General features: G+C 36.9%; 1 long non-coding RNA gene across 1 annotated transcript; it reads left to right on the top strand.

Annotated features, from left to right (window-relative positions):
• The first annotated feature begins 5,461 nt into the window (after nucleotides 1-5,461).
• LOC135291323 (uncharacterized) lies at nucleotides 5,462-9,859 on the top strand. Its single transcript, XR_010354122.1, has 3 exons — nucleotides 5,462-5,510; nucleotides 9,338-9,426; nucleotides 9,810-9,859. It is a non-coding gene; the product is annotated as an uncharacterized LOC135291323 (long non-coding RNA).
• Nucleotides 9,860-17,004: the final 7,145 nt, after the last annotated feature.

The raw sequence follows: 17,004 nt of genomic DNA on the forward strand, positions 1-17,004 counted from the left end.
CCCCAGACTTAAATATTGTGTCAGGCTGATTCCTCTTGCAATTCAGACAGATTTATACTGTACAGAACACTTTCAACTAGTGTGTTGAGCCTGAACATGATGAAACACAGTACTCCAGTTTCTCTCCCTCTCCCAAAATGATTTCACATTCTAATCGATCACAAGTATGAATTTTCTCTTTTGTCCATCCTCCCTTTTTCTATCACTGAATATTAAGCAATTACTACTTGTTATTTCTCCTAAACTGCTCTAATCAACTCCTCCACCTAATTTACCATGCAGAAAAATTAGACAATTTATTGAAATATTAAACAATATTGGTTTTTCTCTTTACTTTCATGCCATTTTGAAAGCAGGATTTCAACTTGTTTATGAATCTCTGAGAATAAACCCCTGTGTAACTGGAATCATACCATTTTCCTATCAGCAGCAAACTAAGTGTACTATCACCTTCATGCAAGATTTTTTTTATTGTTAGGGGTAGGATATGCCACACCCAAAAAAAGTCATAAACAATCACTTTGTGACTTTACAATCTCCTTATGATACAGAGATGGTAATGTGAAAAGTTGGAATATGAACATGAGTGTTCTGTTAAAATTTCCATACAGCGTGTGAGAACACTTGCAGATACAATTTTCCCACCTTTTAAGAAATCGTTCACAAGCATTTAAGTGCAGGTTAAAGGCAAAACTTTCTTTCTAAACCTTTTCATTCCACAGAAGGAATGTTTCATTTGGAATGTCAAATGAAAACAAAGGTTGCCAAAGAGCAGACTTTGAGTTCCCATGAACTGTGCATATTGGTGAAATGTTTATAGCCAAAACAAAGGGACATTGGTTACATGCTTTATTTAAAATGGCAGAAAGTTTTCCACTCTTCTTGTTAGAAGTTGAGATCAAAGTTTCAAGACTTCTGCCTCTAATCAGAGGGAAAAAAGTTCTCAGATTTAATCTCATGTACAAACACTGAAGAAACTTAATTCAGGACAGGGCTTGTGGAACACATTATTCCACTCTGGTAAAGGACAGTAAAAAACTAGATTGAAAAAGGAAATGCAGTAGATCCCACGTTAGCTGGTCTGGTGTAGCAGAAAAAGAGGATGTAGGAATTCTTCACATACTGGATCCTACACTAACCATGTAACATATTCTCTTATTAGTAATCACTAATATACTTCATTATATTTAAACACTGGGATTTGTTAACTCGGAAAACTTTGAAACTCATTGGCACTTATTGTACATATTTTGATTTAAATATAATCTAAATCTAACATGACTTTCAGGATATATATTCTTCAGTTCAATAGTCTGGACAGCAAATTGAAAAAAACACTCAGTACAATTCCTGCAGCAACAGTAGAAACCTTGCAAATAACCACATAGTTATCTACTGTTCTTTTTTTAATTACTTAAAAAGTTCTGGACCATAGGTTTGAGTCTGAAATACTAGCTCTAGGGACTATGCTGCCAGCACCAGGTATTATTTGTTTTGTTACTCAGACCTGTAGGAGCTATCATAATGCAAATTAGAGTATTTAAAAAACCCCAAACCCACCAAAACAAAAAGATCCCCTCTACATCCCCCAAACCAAACATAAGTAAAGTTCATTTGGTTTTGAGATTTCCTATGTAATTCAGACATTTCCACAGCTCAAAACTTCTGATTTGAATCTTGGATAAATCAAGAAATGGTAAACACAGTACTTCCAGTTGGTAATTCCAATATGGCCATGATCATTAATGAAAGAAAGTCATAGGTAAATGGCAAATTTAAGTATGCCAGAATGTGCTATAGAATTTAATTTAAACTTTTGAAAATGTCATTTAGTTTGGCAAACAACGAAGAAAGGTTAGGGACTATAAATAATGGAATTTTTGAGTATTTCAGCTGAACAAAAAAATGAAACAAAATAATATTGATTTGTGTCAACATAAAATATTTTGTTGACGCAAGATAAAATGTTTTGTTCAATTTTGGGAAATTCTTCATTTGACCATTTAAAATTCTTAATTTTGAAGTCACTGTATGAGATCACCATTTTGAGATCCCAATCACATCAAAACAAAAGTAAAAATTAAATACTCAATTTTAAAAAAAAAATTACAGTTTTGTTGGAACCCAGGACACCCCTTTGGGTGCCTTGGATGACAAGTGCCCCTGGCAGAGGGCTGGGGAGTCCTGGCAGGAAGCCAAAGACACTTGGGATTTCAATCCTAACCCATGGAAAAAAATTACCAACCTTGTATGAAGAATCACAAGTCACAGAAGTTTAAGAAGAGTAATAATGAATCAATCACCCGGTGAAAAGTGGAGTTTTGGGGATTTTACTATAGGGGGTCTAGGAGGCAAGATGGAGAGATCTGGGTGTTGTCCTATTCTTCTTCCTTCTTCTTCCTAGCTTCCATCTTCTTGGTGATGTTGGCACATTTGGATTGGTTTAAAATAGAAGTAGACAGTGTAACATAGGTGATAGGTATTGGAAAATAATGATAAATAAAGTATATGTAATTCATAGTATGCAATGTAGACACCACCCCAGGGGTGGGCAGTGTGGCCTTGACAGACCTGCTGAACAGACCTCTGCAGGTCTGAAAAAAAAAATAAAATTAGATAAGAGACAATAAACAACCTTGTGAACCAGAGCTGAAGAATTCCGACCATCGGGCTGGGAAAAAGGGACTCTGGGGTCATCCTGAAAGCAGGAAACCCAAGACAGTATTGTCAAAGCAACCTCAGCATTCCAGGATGATTATTTGATGGAAACCCATGAATGCTTTGGCCTATCCTGCCCCTGAATTAATATTGAACCTCATTCTTGCATGGGGTTGTCTATCATCTGAAGATGTCCCTGGTGTCTGTATGGCTGTCCTGCTCTCTGGATGAGGCAGTGGTCTGGTCCTGGTTTCCAGGTCCTGCTCACCACTCCAGAGACAAATTCCCAGCACCCACCACCCCCTTACATTGACATTTTCTAATTCTCCTGTTCCAGGCTTTTGTGCTTTGGAAAAACACATTGTTGACTGCCTCATGAATAGAGGGATTGCTGCTTCCTTTTGAAGCAGCTTGGGTGATTTATATCTGATAAGACCATATAATAAAAAAAGTTATTTCTAGACTCAGGCCTAGAAATTATAGAGCTCAGCATAATATTCTTAGTGCATAAGACTCAAGTACTCAAGTTTTCCACTTTGTAAAGGGTAGCTAAATCTCATTTAGATGTTCACCCTACCCAATGAATTTTACAGAGTTTTATGAAATAATTGCAGAGGGCACTGGGCAACTTGACTAAAAATTGGAATGAGGGATCAGCAATACCAGTGATCCAGAGGTATATGTTTACTGCAGGAAGGACAGAGCCTTGTGAAAAATCCCTTCAGAAATATGTGAATTAGATCTTTTGTCTTTTCCCGGTGGATGTTTCTTCCCTTCCCTGGATGCACTTCAGTATATTGTTCTCAGTGACCACAGTAAGGCCATGATCAGTTCCCTGTGGCTCCCTTGTCACATGCTATTGCCACCAGAACCCTCGGTCCTGAGTCCAGTACAGTAACATCCAGCTCACCACAAAGCCATCCTCACACTTGAGATTTTATTTAGCCCTTGGAGTTGCAGCTGGTCAGCATTGAAACACTGTGTGGGGCACTCAGCAACACCAGGAGTACATCTCTGCTCCTCTCTAGTGGAGAGGGTTCCTCCTAAGTTAGTTCAAGCAATGTGTGATTTACAAAGACTTACCAGGACAATTGCAATTATCCTGGTGGTGAGACTGACAAAGTAGATAAGAAAGTCCATTAGGCTTATCACTGGAGCAGTTTAAAATCTGGACCTTGATACCACATTAAAATTATATATTCAAAAAAGGGGCTCACATTTATGAGTTTCAAAAGCAGATTTTAACATGTTCCATAGAGAACCCAAAGAAAGGATGTAAGAACAGGTCATGCCTCCTCTAATGAGCCTCACCTAAATGAAAACAGGGTGAAATACCTCTTTCCTCAGAAATTTAATGAAAAACATTGTATCCAAAGGCACTCTTCATTGGACATTACATTCTTTACGGAATCCTTTGGCAGCTGATGTGCAGAAATGTCTAGATAACCTTGTTGTGACCCAAAAGGGCACAGTTCTCTACAGCACATCCCTTAACAAAGAAGCTATTACCTATTAGACATGTGGGTGTCATATTAATATTTACAATATTTGATGGTCTTTACTCCTAGATGTTTCTGACTACAGGATATCTCGTCTTCAGAGTAGGTTTATTTGTAATATTTTTAAACTATTTTTATATATTTTTGTGCTACTGAGAAAAAGCCTCCAAAACCAGGTGGCAGGAGTATAACCTATCTATATCTAGCAGCAAACAAAGGCACATTCTTTTCAGGATATCTCAGTTTGGACTATAGCTGCCAGTTTTGTCCAGTATAATAATTTCATTACTGAAAAACCTGCAGTGATCAGAGATACTTCCTTAAGGTTTCAAATAAGCCTGTCTTAATACGAAAAAAAAAATGAGAGAAATTTATGCATGCTAATTCTATTATTTATTCTTGAGACAGGAAAATACAGCCAGAGGTCAAATACTGGAGTATGATTCCACTTGACTTAATTTATTGAATTGGTACTGCCAATAGTGCATTGCTTCTCTTTAGATAATATCTACTGAAAAGTCATTTTGCTAGACATATTTTGTATTTTTATACTTATGTGTGTAAACATATTTTTTTCCCCCACTTGATTAGAGGAACAACATTTCCTTTCCTGGCACCATGCAAGCACATTGGGAAGAATTTATTAGGAGGGATTGGAAAGAATATATTAGTTGAATATTTTACAGTCAAACAGCAGTTTCTTAATTAAATTCCCTACATTCATATTCTAGTCACTCATCTACGGTTTTTTACCCGTTTCACTTTAGAATTAAACGAATAGAACCTCAAGCATTGTTGATGCTGGATACCTGCAGGAAACTAGAGAATGTTCATTTAACAAGAATAAATAAATAAACAATATAAACAAAATCCTAACAACCAAAATCCCAAAGAAGAACACTAAAATAACTTGAAAATATATATGATACAAATACATATGAGAGATGATACAGTCTGTCACATATAATTAAATTGCACCCACAAAAAACAAAAAACCCCAAAAAAACCCTAAAACAAAACAAAAAACCAAAACAAAAAAACAACAAAAAAACCCCAAAACAAACAAACAAACAAAACAAAACAAAACAAAACAAACCAAACCAAAACAAAACAAAACAAAACAAACAAACAAACAAAAAACACCAAAAAAAAAAAGAAAACCAAACAAAAAAATCATTCATTCCAGAAATAGAACACACCAGATTTGGGAAATATTTTGCAGATGCCTCACAACAGATGAGACCACGATGTACAGCTGTGCCATCAACCTCTGTCCACTGATGTGAGCTCAGGCTCAGGTGATTGCCACTGCAGCATCAGGTGACTCCAGGGAAAGCTATGGAAGACCTGATGGTGAGTGAAATAACACTTGACAGCTCTGAAAATCATATGTTTTCTGTTCCTTTTGTCAGTCAATTGTTAAAAGACACAAGATTTTCCACTACAACAGACTTAACTTGCCTTCACAGAAAGCAGCTATAGTCAGTGCTTTCTAATTTTAAATATCAGCAGAAAATTTATTGTCAACTCATTGCACTGGGGAGTAATACGAAGAAAATGAAAAAAGGAGTAGTTCCAATGTCTTTTCACAGGACACATAGCCATGCAGGTGTTAAAGGCTCCTAAATTTGAATACATCAATTTCAGTTATGTTGTAATACTCCAATGTGACTCTTTCCATTTGCCTCCAAACTCTTTAGTCAGGGGAATAATTCAGTGCACTATACACTGAAAAGAGGCAGAGCTCTTACTCAGTTTCATTACATGGTCATTGTAGGTCCTTTCCAACTTAAAATTATTCTATTCTATAAATAATTGCACAAAGAGTGTGAGAATCTGATTGCCATTGAGTCTTCCATAGGATACAATAAGCAGCATGTCAGTCTGTTACTTAGGGAGAACCCCTCTCTTCTCATGTTCTCATACAGTTATTTTATTCCTTCCAACTTGACCACAAGTGCCTGAAAATGATAATCACATTGTTTATCAGACACATGTTATCATAGGTTTACTGTCATTCGTAGCAGACAACAGAGATTTTGTCAGCCTTCTTGACTTTGTTGATTATTCCTGTTATTAACTCCATTTTTATTGGGAAGTTGATCTGCAGGAGGTGAAAATGTGTGGGCATAGGGATTAGTAGTAAATACAACAGAGAGAGACCTGAAAATCATTCATGTCACATAATCTGAAAAAACTCACATTAAGATAATCAAGGTTTTGTTGGTTTTTTTTTTTATTTTTTTTTTTTAAACAATGTATGTGTGTGATTCAGTATTTCACTAAAGCCCCCCCTAATTTCTGTCATATACACTGTCTGCTGCTGGGTAGCAGAGTGCATGTACTTGCCATGTAGACCATACCCTTTTATTCTCCCTTACCACAGGAGGATGGATAAAAATCAGCAGTCTCTCATTTTAATTTAGAACTTCTGATGGATGCAACCTGCCCTGCAATGCTGCAGTATTAACTATGCCTGAGTTAGAGCCACACATCTCACAGCGTGATGTGCTCATATTTAAAAATGAGCCCACAACCTAGAGTTTTCACCTTTCTCATATTTGAAAGAAGCCTAAAGCAAATCTCAAAGACAGACACACTAAATGTTGTATCCACTTCAAGTGGGCAAACCTGAAGTGTAAAGCTAGATGCTTATTTCAAAAAAATGAAATAAGTGTGGCTGATCACTTCTCCTTTCAGATCACAGAACTTATAAGAGACTTCCTTGACTAGTGTTATGTTGCACTTTGTTCCTAGTTGGTTCAGTGATGCATAGTTGGCTTTTCTCAGCCTTTATTGTTACATTCGTCCCCAAGGGACCAAGAGACTAGTGAGAATTATTTTTTTAAATGCATCTTTTGCAATAAAACAGCAGGTGTGAAAGTCTGACTCCAATGAAAGTGATGGCTGTCTTCTAGCTGATTTCTTCATGGCCAGATTTAAAGAGTGTTAACCAGCCTCAGAGTCTGGTCCCTGAACAAATCCACGAACCTACAAGAGGAAACATCTTAGACACAGTATCTGCCACAGGAGCACTACATTGCCAATTTTGCCTACCCTAAAAAAACCCATGAAAATGGCTAATTTAAATTCTCAGATACACAAATCCTGAGAGTGGGTGGTGAAGACTGTAAGAAGTCCATAATGCATGGAGCAATCCTCTATTGTAGAAATGTCAGTCTTCAAAGGGCTTCTACCAACACTTTTCAATTGACAGAAGAAAGGAAACAAGATTATTTTAGGGTATAGGTATGGATGCCATAAGGAAGAAAAATCTTAGGAAGTATTTTGGAAGGTTCTGGGGATGCATAGCGCTGACTGTTCCATGTTTTAAGGGTATTGTGAGAATGTACAGAGCATTTATGGGAGTTTTGGAGGAAAGATTAAAGTTCAAGAAAGAAATAAATAGGGATGGAACAGCAAGGACCATCACTGAGAAGACAGAAACTGGAGGTAAAAAGTAACTAATCACTTAAGGCCTTCACCTGATCACCACAGTTCTTATCTTTTTACCTTTTCTTTTGTGCTATTTTATGTGTGCATCTCCTGCATATGTGTATGTGCAGATGTGGTCAGCTAGTGAACTTGGAACTGGAGTAGTGTGTTAGTAGGGCTGAGAGATGGTTATGGGGTAAATGCAGTTTTAGAGTCAAACTGCCAGAGAAGCCAGGAACCTGGAACCCAGGCAGTGGCGATACCACAGATCTGAGAACTAGCCACTGAATACAACCGTGTGAACTTGTAACTGTGTGCATCTCTTAGATCCAGTGAATTTTGGGTCTTATTTGATGGTAAGAACAGGGTCAGGCTGTGGTTACATGAGTTTATGTGGGCGCCTGTAAAGGCACTGTTCTCCTGTCTGTGCTGATCTGTGACCATCTCTGTCTGTTCAGGGCCTTTGCAGCAAGCTTCACCATGTGAAAATAGTAAGAGAAGTAGCATCAGTTTTAGGTGACCGGGAAGAGACCAATTTCTATGTTGTCATGTCACTGGAGTTTAGAAAGAGCTAGGTCTAGAGCTGCCCCTGAAATGTCATAAATTGATATCTCTGCAGGATTTGGGAAGTCCTTCCGAGGGACACAATGGTATCTATATTGCCAAGCACTACACAGTCTTCTGAGAAGTGTTTGATCATTGATCATCCAAGTATTCGAGATCTAGAACCTAGTAAAACTTGATGGATTTGGATATTTTCCTTTTCCACAACACATATGATGAATGAATATAATAAATATCCCACTGAATAAAGGATTTCTAAATCCTTTTCTTCTGATAGTAGTCTTTCAGTGATAGGAGACCGACAGACTTAGACCTGAAGAACATACATAGATATACAGCCAGAGAGAGAGAGAGAGAAGCTGCCCCAGCCCATTCTTTACCTTCCCAATTCCCGTGGTATCTCTGCCCCTCAGAGAGAAACTCCCAGATAAGAAAAGTGCAACCAGATACCTTCCTCCTCTGAGCTTGGTCACTTCTTTTGCTTTTGTTAAGTATCCAGACATTTGTGTTGCCAAGAAACTTACATGAAAAAATTCTATAAGTAAAAAGGAACAAAAGAAAAGAAACCTAATCCCCAACAATCTGGAATAATAATAATTTTTTTTTTAAAAAGGTAAAAGGCTTCACAAGAAGGAGCAACATAAACAGGGATATGGAGATCCAGGGAACAATGGGGAACAGAATATTATCTGCAAAACAGTGATATCTGTTTTCCTTCGGAAGCAAGTAAATGAGCACAGGAAGCAGAAGTCCAGTAGGACTAGCCATAAATTCATCTTTTTTTTTTTCTTTAAAGGGAAATGCACAGAGCAAGGATGTGTTTCTTTGTTTCTACTGTACTTAACAAAAATAAGCAGGGAGGAAATTTTGAAATCCTCTCAAATCCTCTCAAATCGCTCTCAATTTTAAAGGCAAAGCTGGGAGAGGACTGTTTCAAAGTTGAAAAACATTTCCTTGCCTTGTGCCTCTTCAGGGGTTACCCTGATACTGCCTGGGAGCTCCTAGAGCCAACACTGATGAGTTGTGGAAGGGCAGCAAGGCTCTTGGAATCGTGTCCTGAATGAAAAAGGAGAGCAGTACTTTTCAGTTTGCCCTTCCTCTGGATTTCATTATCATGCTTATTTAAGTCTTAGGTAATAGAATAGAACTTTAGTAATACCATATAATTTCACTCTTTACAGTACTGTGTCCACAGATGATGGCAGGCTCATTGCTACAACATTGCACAGACAAAATGATATCATGTTCCAGAGCCCAGTGTAACAGGAAGGTAAATGATTTTACCAAAGTACTTTGCAGAAATTCATATTATACATAAATATTTAAAATAAAAAAACAACAGAATTTTCAGGTTACGCAGAAAAGTATCAATAAAACACTCATTTAATCAGATCTGCTCAAGGTTTGGCACTGATAGTGAAGGATTATTGGTCCGGATTCAAAATATGACTATTAGTCTTTTTAAAAACAATTTATCTTATCTAAGATTATATCGTTTCAGTGTCAAATACTTTTCTGGTTAAATGGAGCAAAACCCCAATGTTACTCATACATCAAGTAGTCCAGAGATAGGATAAATTTACCCAAATGACATTCAGCCCTTGCAATTTATTAAAGTCCAGAAATTTGTTCTTTTTCCTATTTCTCTTACAGCAATCTAACTGTCCTGTGTGGGAGCCTTAGCTGGAAAACTGCAGTTGGCAGGGGAAGAACTTGCACATATCACATTTGGAAAAAGAATGTCCAAATCCCATGCATTTGCTCAATAAAATCTCTTTACAAACAAAAGTTTTACAAAACCTTAATTCCTTAAAAAGAAAGTTTTAAAATGTATTGTCTTCAGAATAGCATTTATAGTTTAGTAAGACACTTCCCTTACTTCATTTTGTGATTATTGGCAAGCCCAAAACAATAAATAAATAAATAAATAAAAATACATTTTTAAATTTACCATTGCCAATAATAACACAATGCCCTAAGATTGGTTTTGAAAATAGAAGTAAATGTAAATTTTTCTCAGTAGATTGTTTCTTTTAAATATAATTTCCAAAAGCCCACTTCTGAAAAAAAAAAAAAATTTTCATGAGTCTGGCAAATACTACGTGTTAGATAAAACGGAAAAAGAAAACAGGGAGCATTGATTTTTAGCTCTACTTCAAACTAGGGGTCATTCCTTATAGAAAAAACTAATTTATAACTACTGGATTTGAGATATACTTATGATATATTCATGTAGGCCTATTTTTGCTTTATACCTGAAAGTATATTGAAAACTTTCTAGACTGACACAAAGTAGCAATTTATCCTGACAGGTATGACCCTATCAAGACTGTAAGGATCATACTTTTCATTTGCATGTTGTACGGAACAGAAGTTCTTTTATTGTAGGTTGCAGAATCCATTTATGAACTGTAAGCTTTCCTGATAGATATATGAGATTTTAGAAGTAAAAAAAAAAAAATTAAAAAATTTAAAAAAAAAATTAGAAAAAACACCATTTGAATGCTGAATTTAGAAAGTTTAATTGCAAGGTGGCCCACATGAATATGTATCAGGAGTATGCAGTTACACAGTATAACTCCACCTTTAACAAATATAATCCATCTAACAGCTAAATAGTGTCCTAATTTTGCTTGTTTACGTGTGGAATATTTTAAGCACAAATGTGATGTGCATTCTAAAAATCAACTTTAAATTGATCCATTTTTAACATTTCTACCTCAACTATAGTTGTCTTATGACAGATCTACAAAATTATGTAAGTGACATAACACCTAAATTCAGCAACTTTCATTGCTTTTTCCTGCACCGGAATGAACAGGTTCAGGAGAGTGTGTGCCTTGAAAGTTTGTCACTGAGTTGTGCTCCTGGGACACTCTTATAGTCAAAGGAGCTCTTGGTGGCTATGCTTTATGTTTTGGTCTGGTGACCCTTTTTGCTCCTTATGAGGTGTAGCCCATGTAAAAAGAGGTATCTGGGAGAACTGTCTAATGCCCAAGACACATCTTCACCAAGGTCAAGAATGATGTGTCTCAGTGAGCTGGAAATGAAGTAAACATGACATAAATAGGTTCTGACTAGCTCAAATATAAAACTGGAGTATATACAAGGTGGCAGCAGGGCAGGTGACCCATGAGGAGTATGGAGACATTGATTGTGCTGGAGCTGATTTAAAAAAGCCAAGACCTACCTGGAGATGAATTTGGCAAGAGATGTCAAAGGCAACAAGGATAATTTCAATGAAGAGTAAAAGGATGAGTAAATAAAATGGGGTACCGCTGCTGAATGGGCAAGAATTTTGTTGAGAAAAGACATGGAAAAGACCAATATGTTCGTTGCCTGTTTCTCTTCAGTCTTCACCAGTAATACCTGAGCCAGTAATACCAGTCCTCAGAAATCCCAGGTGCTGGGACTGCTGAGAAAGACTGCATCAAGGAGGAGGCGCCTCATTTAACCTGGTAATGGAGAACCAGGTTAAATGAGCTGGACCTAAGTCCATGGACCTGGAGAGCTGCACCCAGAGGTGCTTAAGCAGCAGGCTGAAGGCTCTGTGAGGCTGCTGCTGATTATTTCCGAAAGACCATAGTGACTGGAAGGGTTCCTGAATACAGTGAGAAGCCCAATATCAGTGTTATTTTCAATTGAAAAGAGAAAAAAGGAGTATGTGGGGATCCATAAGTCAGTCAACCTCACGTCAGGGAATCCAGGGACAGAGAAGAGAAGATTTAGAAGGATCTTGTGCATAAATATATGATGTAGGGGAGTAAAGATGACACAACCAAAAAATTCTCTGTGATACTCAGTGGAAGCATGAAATTCCACTTAAGAACAACCTCCCCTTTTGTTACTGTGAGAGTGGCCAGGCAGTGGAGTGGGTTGTAGAGAGGCTGGGGAGTCTCCATCCCTGAAGGTATTAAAATATCAAAGTTTGTCTAGCTGACCCTGTTCTGAGCAGGTTTGAGAAGATATTATCCAGATCTGCCTAGTAACCTCTAACAATTCTGTGATTGTGTAACTTGCTTTTGGCAAATCTGAAGATTACCATAATTGCAGTATACATTGCTATAGGAATTTCTGGGATATAGACTTCTTGAGTCATGAGGAAACAGTGACACAAGCCAAAGTGCTTCTTCCTGAAAGTCTACATCTTCCTGCCTTGCAATCCTTAAAAGGAATTTAACTACTATTATTCACAAATGAGGCTAAAAGATCTGAGGTTTCACCCCTCCTATAAGGAGAAATTTTGCTCCTGGTTAACAGGAGAGGTTATTAAAACAATGCCCTAAAAAAAGAAACCAACAAATAATCTTTCAACTTTCTTTAAAAATGTGTGTTTGATACAAAGAAGGTTTTAAGTTACAGGTTTTTAGTACTGTAAAATTTTCATTTAAAGTACTAGCTTAAAAAAATGTTTTAAGGATTATTTTTCTTGCCAAGGTAATCGCCTTTTTTCTCCTCTGTCAAAACTGTTTTTCACGCAATAGGCAAGAGAAAGAGTTAATGGAAAATAATTTTTTAAATTTTATAATTGTTGGGTTTTCTTTTTGGGGATTTTTGTTCGGTTTGGTTTGGTTTTGGTTTTTTGGTGCTGTTGCTTCCGGTTTTTTTTCTCCTTTCTTTTTGTTGTTACTGGCATTGGCCTGCAGAGGGAAAAAAAATATGATACAGAACTGTTAGGACTTTGTAGTTTATTTGTCCAACCTTTATTTCCAAAGAGAAGCAGATAATATACAATAACATGCACAGGTTTGTTTTCTATCAAGTAAGAGTTCTCCACTGTCCCACAGGATAGTTCTGATTAATAGGTGAAAGAAGGATGCAAGCTGCATCACAGTTACAAGTGATGCAGGAAATATTATGCTGTGATTTCTTTTCCTTGTCGACTCTTTCCCAAATCTCTCACTGAGTCCAGCTTGAGGAAAAAAAATTTAAAAGAATGAAAGTTAGCCTTCATGGTAAGTGTCTGGTCATCCTTTCTGCATTTATTTTTTCCCCTAAGAAAGCCAAAGCACTAAATTGAGCTTGGTAACCGTTTGTGCTTTCTGTCCTCCCATAGCTCCATCACCTAGTCCTTGGCAAGAGCTGGTAGAGACCAGCTGAGAAATGTTTGAGTTGATTGAGATTTTCCCATGTGAAGCCCCATGTGTGTGACCTTCCCACTCTTCATCCATGTATTATTCTCTGCAACTAGGAAAAAAGTTACTGCACCAGTAACAAAAGAAAAAAGCAAAACTAGGTGATATAACCACTCCCAAATTCCTTACTGTAATATGCTACTGGTCTCTCTTCCAAATCAAAATTTAGTCTTTCTGATTTTTACTGACAAGCTCACCTCCCTCCTCCTGCTTAGCACAAACAGCCTGTCACCAGCAAATGAACCCACCTGAGTTTGAACCATCAGTTTTGCTGGCATATTTTAAATTAGCTGTGCCATACCCTGCTTCTGGACTCCAATACCTACAGCTTTGAAAAGCTAATCTGCTCCAAATCAATAAAATCTATGTTTAAGCTACACCTTCTATTTTATTTGCTGGTGATTATTCTCTTACTTGTGAGCAAAAGAGTGGCATTTTCATGGTTGTATTTGTATGCAAATACCTGTGATCAAGGAAGAAAGTTATGAATCCTTATTTAAATAAAACACACCTGAGTTCCTGAAAGCATAGTAATTATGCTATAATCAAATTCTCCTTATGTAGAGTTGTTTGCCAGATGGGAGAAATTGAACATTTCCTGCTGTTAAACCTCTGGACATGTCCTCAGCAACCTGATTCTGGTGATCCCAAGAAAATTAATTCACCAGGCTGCACAAATCTGAGCTTTTACAGGGACAGAAAAATTTCATTAGGGGTAGTATCCTCACTTGGATTGCCTATCACTCCCCTAGCTGTGTGTTTACAACTTAAATTATGCTTGGAATCACCCAGGCTACACCAGCTCATTAATGAAGAGGTTTGATTTTCTGGAGCTCACTTTCAAAATGTTTGATTTCTTTCCTCTCTCAGTTTCATGATCCCATTTCTCCTGCATGGAAGGAGATGAAATTTTAGCATTTTGTTTCAAGGTCAAAGCAGATTTCTGTGACACACAGTACAGTAGTGGGACCAACACATATCCTTTGCATCTCCCAGGGGTAACAGGGCTGAGATAAGAAAACTTGCTACCAGATAAAAGCCTTGCAGATAAAAAATCTGAGACTATGCCAGCATTCTTGTTACTCTTCAATCCCGCGTCTTCCCAAATCATAGGCAATACCTGAATTACACCTAAACAACATAATGCACATACAAGAGATCCTGAGCAGAAGTGGCACTACACTTGTAAATTGCCCAGTGAAGTTTTGACAAATTCACTCCTGGAAAGGAATAACATGCTTTTTTGACTTGTTGGCTTGCAGCTGTTGAAGGCACTTATTATCGAGCGATGCAGAAAGCCTGTTGAGCAATCAGAAATTGAATTCACTTCCTTAGCTACAGTAACTCTTTCACTCGACAGTTCAGTACAATTCATGCTACACAGACTTTGCTCTCTTTATAAAAATGCCATCTTTTAGCATTAAACATGAACAAGAACAACAGCAAAACCAAGAGAAAGTGAATGTAAAACTCAATAGCAGAGAGAAATTTTTTATTTGCTAAATCTCGTGGACCATTTCCATGAAAGAATACTGAACATGCAATTAAATTATTAACCTGATGCCCAGGATACTTACATTTCCTAGTTTCCAATAAAATAGTCTCTATCTGATATCTACTTCCTTGTTTTTCTGCTAGTGAAATCATAATGGTTCAGTGACAATGGATGGTGGTATAAAGATCTGTATATTAGAGATTATTAGGTGATCCAGACGTAACAATGATGGGAATTATATAGCCCACATATATGACTTTTAATTGGTCTGTATTTCTGACCACTGTATCACATAAATTTGAATATATTATTTTATGCTTTGTCTAATAATTATGAGGAGGATATCCTCATAATGGATGGGCATACACTAAAGGAAGCAAGAAGAAATATAAAAATATTATGATAACTTTGGAAGATATAATGAGTGAGCTATGATCTTTGCAAAAACCACACAAAGACTGTCCAGTTTTCAAACTGTACATGTTTTTCCTTTTAACCAATAGATTATCACACTAGAGAAAGACAGTGTGATAGCCACAGTGAAAAGCAGCATAGTGAAGGATACAGTGATGGCCTAAAACAATGGTATATTACTACAGTGTTTACTAGAAATTATTTTTAGCACATTAAGAAATAATTTAGAAGAGGAAAATGCCATAATCTATTTTTTGCCCTTTCATTCTTACAAAAAAGTATATAAACTGCAACAATACACTGACAGATAGGAAATATGCATCACTTAGTCTGTATCTGTGACAAAGGAAATATGTTTACTGTACCATATTTTTTTGATACAAAGGCTTCATAAAGAACCCTTCACTCTGTGTAATTATGATAATTAGTTGGCTAGAAATAATATTTCTACAAGCTTAAAATAACTCAGATGAAAATTTAACTAGATCAACAGTGAAACTGCAAAAAAATCTCTTTCCCTTCTCAGTGTGCTTTTGCAGGGCAAGTTCTTCTTAGCAGACTCATTTCCACATAACTGGATGATTTTCTGGACTACAATAGACGTTGCCCACTTGCAGAGCTCCTTCCATCATGTCTCAGGCACAGCTCTTTAAATTTCAGCAGCTGTCCCCTATCTTGTCCATCCATTATAGATGGTAAATCTTATGCCTCCCTCCCTCCCATTTTCCCTCCCACTTTCTCCTCTGAGAAGGCTTAATGAAAGGACTGTTCAGTCCCACAAAACACAGTCAATCTGACCTCCTCTTCCTGAAGAGAAAAAGCAGAAAAAGAATAGAGAAGAAAACAGATCCTCTTCATCACAGGCTGCTAGCTATGTACAAAACTTGTCTTGTGGTCACATTTCCCTCTAAGCTGACTTTCCATGTCAGGCATCAAGGAGGGCCACAGAGCACTTGTGGTGGTGTTCTTAAGGCAATAGATAGAAGTCAAAATAGTGAACTAAGTTTCTTAAAAGTTTTTAAGAGATGCAAGAAGGCAAGAAGGAAAAGGAGTAGAAAATACATCTTCAATAAATGAACTTACATTTGTGTGCAGAAAACACATTACTTACTCTGTTTCAGAAAAGGTACATTTGTCGGATTCTGCAAAAATTTGGGGCTGGTTATTAGCCTCTTCTGGTGTCCATTTGGTCCAGTATTTTACTGTTGCTACTTTCCCAAAGGAAGCAGAATGACATAAATAAATACAAATATTCTAATTCTTCCAAATTAAGAAATAAAACTGAAGAAAGAACATTGCCTGCAAATATGAATAAAACTTGTCATGGGGGCAGTGGAAAAACCAGATTGCATAATTTATGTCGTTTTTAAGTACTGTGTGATGTAATGCTGAAACAAATGCATGAGTGCAAATATTGAAATAGCAAAAGCAATGTTACACTGAAAACCTTGGTCCTAATCTCAATGATTTTCCAACTGAAACACATAAGACAGAAAAAGGGTCCTATCCCAAAATTACTGAATGACTTGTTTACAAATTATTTTGTTAATAAAATTTCATCTCTGTTGAATCTAAACTTCTCCATTTTAGATTATTAGCAGGAGATTGACACAAAGAGAAAATAAATTTACATCATCTACTTTTAATGTACAGCAAGCCAAATCACTACCAGAATAAACTTTTAGAGGCAAACTTCTAAATTCTGAAGTGCTATGTCCAAGCAGCTAAAGGAAAAAAAAAAAATGTGCCTAGCCGTACCATGTAGTTCTGCAGATTCTGTTTCTGTGAACCCCTTCATAAATAG

The sequence above is a fragment of the Passer domesticus genome, chromosome Z, assembly GCF_036417665.1.
Source record: "Passer domesticus isolate bPasDom1 chromosome Z, bPasDom1.hap1, whole genome shotgun sequence".
Taxonomy (NCBI): Eukaryota; Metazoa; Chordata; class Aves; order Passeriformes; family Passeridae; genus Passer; species Passer domesticus.